Source organism: Melitaea cinxia, chromosome 17, assembly GCF_905220565.1.
Source record: "Melitaea cinxia chromosome 17, ilMelCinx1.1, whole genome shotgun sequence".
NCBI lineage: Eukaryota > Metazoa > Arthropoda > Insecta > Lepidoptera > Nymphalidae > Melitaea > Melitaea cinxia.
This window is the reverse complement of record NC_059410.1, coordinates 15,376,391-15,381,864: the sequence shown is the minus strand read 5'-3', so window position 1 is coordinate 15,381,864 and position 5,474 is coordinate 15,376,391. Positions and strand designations below refer to the sequence as shown.

At 39.4% G+C, this 5,474-nt stretch overlaps 1 pseudogene; it reads right to left on the bottom strand.

Moving 5' to 3' along the window:
- Positions 1–1,875: 1,875 nt before the first annotated feature.
- Positions 1,876–4,785, bottom strand: LOC123661445 (annotated as a pseudogene).
- Positions 4,786–5,474: the final 689 nt, after the last annotated feature.

Below are 5,474 nucleotides of genomic sequence, written 5' to 3'. Positions count from 1 at the left end.
GAAAATGGTCGAAAATAGAGATACTGCTCTTAAAATTATGTGTAGCTCATTGGATCCGGAATGACGCCTAGAAAAATGTGCCAAAAGCGTGTATCAGCACATAAAAAATTGCAAAAGCGACAAACAATTAAAGATAATAATTGTGATACATAAAAAAAAAAAAAAAAATACAGTCGAATTGAGAACCTCCTCCTTTTTTGGAAGTCGGTTAAAAAAATACAGTCGAATTGAGAACCTCCTCCTTTTTTGGAAGTCGGTTAATAAAATACCAGGCTCTTGTAAGGGTTTAGCACTGGTAGTATTCAGAAAATTGTTTTATGAATTTCTGTTGAATAAATTATATTATAATATTAATGAGTACTTAAATGACCATATTTGACATGGATTTTGTAATTAATTAATTCATATTCATATTTGTTTTTTCTTATTGGCATGATTTCTTTCGTTTATTAGACAGTTTATAAATTAAAATGAATTATTTGTGTTACACTAAAGTATATTTGCAAAATCGGTAGGATATGTTGGCTAAAGTTTTGAATTTGACAACCTGTATACCGTATTCTGGCAAACTAAATAAGTTATTATTATTATAAAACTAGCAGTTGACGTTCTTCTCCCTTGGAATGTGTTCAGAGCTTTGTTATAAAGTCAATGTTTAAAAATTGTTTCGTTCAAATAAACTGCAAAACAGACTATGAATCATCGTTTACAATTTAATTTAATTTTATTTGTAAAAAATTACTTAGGTACAGCAATGTAAAGTTATCAATGACTCTGAATACTTCTATTGAAAGTATCGGCAATAAACGCCACAGATATGCCGAAAGGTACCCATTGTCTTAATTGAATTGTTTTAAGATGGCATTTGCACGTGAAATAAAGATACGTAGAAACAAAACATCCCGACAGAAAGAAATCTTTGTTGTAACGAAATAATAAATGAAATGAAAGCATAAGCCTTGTAAATCACAATCAAAAATAACTTTATTCAAATAGGCTGAAGAACAAAAAAAGAATAATTGTGTTTGCAGACAAACGAAAAAAAACCGACTTCAATTACATCGACAAGTAATACAACGTAGGTAGACGAAAAAATTGTCAAGTAAATACGCGTTATCAAAGATTACTCAAAAAGTAGTAATCAGATATCGATAAAATTTAAATGTGACCACATGATGAACATCAGCTTTTCATTAAATTAAAAATTATCAAAATCGAAACACCCAGTAAAAAGTTATTGCGGATTTTCGAGAGTTTCCCTCGATTTCTCTGGGATCTCATCATCAGATCCTGGTTTCTTTATCATGGTACTAAACTAGAGATATCCCCTTTCCAACAAAAAAAGAATTATTCAAATCGGTACATCCAGTAGAAAGTTATGCGGTATAATACAACGTAGGTCGACGAAAAAAGCGTCAAGTAAAAACGCATTAATAGATATAACTCGAAAAGTAGTTGTTAGATCTCAAATAAATTTAAATGGGACCAATTGACACACACCAGCTTTCGATTAAAACAAATTTGTCGAAATCGGTCCACCGGTATTACTCGTCGATGTAATTGAAGTCGGTTTTTTTCGTTTGCGAGCAAACACAATTATTTTTTGTTGGAAAGGAGATATCCTAAATGTGACCTACCATGATAAGGAAACCAAGAGCTGATGATGAGATCCTAGAGAAATCGAGGGAAACCCTCGAAAATCCGCATAACTTATTACTGGGTGTATCGATTTTTATAATTTTTAATTTAATCGAAAGCCGATGTTTATCATGTGCTCATTATAACTTTTGGAGTAATCTTTGAAAATGCGTATTTACTTGAGTATTTTTTCGTCTCATCATCATCATATCAGCTCACAGACGCCCACTGCTGAGCTTAAGCCTCCCCTAATACTTTCCACGACGAACTGTCCTGCGCAGCACGCATCTAGCGGCTTCCCGCGACCCTGACCAGATCGTCGGTCCACCTTGTGGGGGTCCGCCTGCTAACGCTGCGGCACCTGGTACGTGGTCGCCACTCGAGAACCTTTCCGCCTCATCGGCCATCGGTCCTTCGAGCTATGTGCCCTGCCCATTTCCACTTCAGCTGTGCGACCCTTCGAGAAATGTCGGTTAGCCTGGTTTTCCTACGGATCTTCTCATTTTTTACTCTATCACGCAGGGAAATACCGAGCATTGCTCCCTCCATCGCCCACTGAGCGACTTTGAGCCTTCTTATGAGGCCTATATTTAGCGACCATGTTTCGGATCCATATGTCATCACTGGCAACACACACTGGTCGAAGACTTTCGTCTTCAGACACTGCAGGATATTGGATGCAAAGATTTTTCGTATTTTCCCGAACGCTGTCCATTCGCTGTCATCATGAGTTGGATTCGGCGAGAGATCTCGTTCTCGAAGTTGGACTTACCTAACTGAATTGACTGTTCTAGATATATGTAATGGTCAACAACTTCGAGAATAGTGTTCCAATGCGAACTGGAGCGGGTGCGACATGGGCGTTCGACATAATTTTCATCTTGTCCATGTTCAGTTTGAGAACCGCTCTTTAGGAAACACTGTTGAGATGCTCGAGCATTGTACTCAGGTCTCCCAAAGTCTCTGCCATAAGGACTACGTTATCGGCATAACGAAGGTGGGTAAGGTACTCGCCATTGATGTTGATGCCGAATCCTTTCCAGTCAAGAAGTTTGAAAGCGTCCTCCAACGCGGCGGTAAACTGCTTCGGAGATATAACATCCCCTTGCCTCACGCCTCGTTGAAGTAGTATTGGCTTCGATATCTGACCGACATTGTGGCGTTAGAGTATAAGTACCTCAGCACCTCGACGTATCTGCAGTTCACTTGGCACCTCTGAAGAGCCTGAAGCACATGTCTCAATCGAATCAAAGGCCTTCTCATAGTCCACAAACGCTAAGCATGATGGCAAGTTATACTCCTCGGTTTTCTGTATAACCTGCCGCAGCGTATGTATGTGGTCTATGGTGCTAAAACTTTTACGGAACCCGGCTTGTTCGGGAAGCTGGAAGTCGTCAAACTTGCGTGCGAGACGGTTCATAATGACTCTCGAAAACAGCTTGTAGACATGGCTTAGAAGCGAGATTGGCCTATAGTTTTTCAGTAGGGATTTATCACCCTTTTTGAAGAGTAGCACCACCGCACTTCTATTCCATGTCGTTGGCGTTTTGCCCTCGAGGATGACGGAATCGAAGACCCTTTGGAGGAATTTGAGTACTGGCTTACCAACCGCTCTCAAAAGCTCAGTTGTGATTCCGCCATTACCCGGCGCCTTTTTGTTTTTAAGTTGTTTGAGAGCACTACTAATCTCGTTCCTGACGGTGCCGTCGAGACTCAACCAGATCCATTTGCGCCGTTCTGGCTTCCTAAAGAAGGAGTTCATCATAAAGAGTACCTTTTTCTCCATGAAGGCAGCCAGCAGCCAGCCCCGAGATTTCCGTTGCCCGTATTCACATTGCCCCACTCTCAACTCATTACCGCATCGTCTGCCCAGCTTCGCGTTGAAGTCTCCCATCACAACAGTGTAGTGGCATTTAGAGCTATGTATGGCTGTAGAGATTTTCTCATACATAGCTTCCACTTCGTCATCTGGATCTGTCGAGGTAGGCGCGTAATCCTGTATGAACCTTCAGCGAATCATCATTATCATCATTACAGCCTATACAGTCCACTGCTGGACATAGGCCTCCACAAGTTTACGCCACAAATAACGTGAACTCATGTGTTTTGCCCATAGTCACCACGCTGGGCAGGCGGGTTGGTGACCGCAGTACTGGCTTTGTCGCACCGAAGACGCTGCTGCCCGTCTTCGGCCTGTGTATTTCAAAGCCAGCAGTTGGATGTTTATCCCGCCATCGGTCGGCTTCTTAAGTTCCAAGGTGGTTGTGGAACCTTGTTATCCCTTAGTCGCCTCTTACGACACCCACGGGAAGAGAGGGGGTGGCTAAATTCTTTAGTGCCGTAGCCACACAGCACTCACTTCAGCGAATACCGCTTGGATATTCTGAGTATAAGGTACGCCACCCTGCTCGACACGCTCCTGACGACGTCGATGCTGTTGACGAGAGACTTGCGAACAAGGAACCCGACACCACGTAGGGGCTGTTGGTCGCCTGGCTTCTGCCGGAGATTATGGCCCCCTGGCCGGCTCAGGTGTGTATAGATCAACAGAAAGTTTCAGATATTATACGAGCAGTGAGAGAGAGGTTCTTTGTTAAAGAAAATGTTATTAGGTAAGTAGCTTACAGAAGGTAAATATTTTGCTCAAAATTCGGAGCAGCCGGAGTGGAGAAGTACCTCAAGCTTATAGAAGGTCACAGAGGAATAACACCGGTCTCAAGCAGTGTTGTGTTCATGTGGTGAGTGAGGCTTATCATCAGGCGGGCCGTACGCTTGTTGCGTGTGCGTTACAAAAAAGGAAAATAATACAAACGTACACATCTTGTTAAAAAAATTCAATTTCTTACGTTACGTACATGTGTTGTTAAAAATATCTCGAGTAGACGTTAACGTAAAAATTTAAATGTCATACAGGTAAAAATTAACTACTAACTTGGAATGTGTTCAGAGCTTTGTTATAAAGTCAGTGGTTAAAAATTGTTTCGTTCAAATAGACTGCAAAACAGACTATGAATTATCGTTTACAATTTATTTATTTTTTTATTTGTAAAAAATTACTTACAATCAATGTAAAGTTATCAATGACTCTGAATACTTCTATTGAAAGTATCGGCAATAAACGCCACAGATATGCCGAAAGGTACCCATTGTCTTAATTGAATTGTTTTAAGATTAGCATGTGCACGTGCAATAAAGATACGTAGAAACAAAACATCCCGACAGAAAGAAATCCTTTGTTGTAACGAAATAATAAATGAAATGAAAGCATAAGCCTTGTAAATCACAATCAAAAATAACTTTATTCAAATAGGCTGAAGAACAAAAAAGAAAAAAATTTGAAAGTGCTTTTGAGAAATTAATCGTCATTTCTATATTTTTATAATAAGGAAAGTCAAAACTGAAAAAATTAAAAAGTACGATAGTCAATACTGACGTATTAAATCTACCGCCGAAGAAAGACAAATAAAGATTTTATTGACTTAACATTATTATACCCAAAGAAAATTTAAAAAATAAAATAGTCCAAGAAAAAATAGCACAGCCGACATATAAAAGATAAGTTTACTATTTGACTTCATATAAGTATATAAAGTATAAAAAGATAACGGGCTTCACGGGCAGTCAAGCAATGTGACATCAAACTCCCTACTACCGTTGTAAATTCGAAAGTTTGTGAGGATGGATATATTACTGAAACTACTGAACTGTGTGTGAATAAAACTAGTTGACTTTAACATTTAAAATAATAAACTTAAGCGCTATTGGTTAACTTTTGTAATACCAACTTTACGTGATGTCAAACGGAGAGGGGCGGGGCTTACGATCAACAACAATAC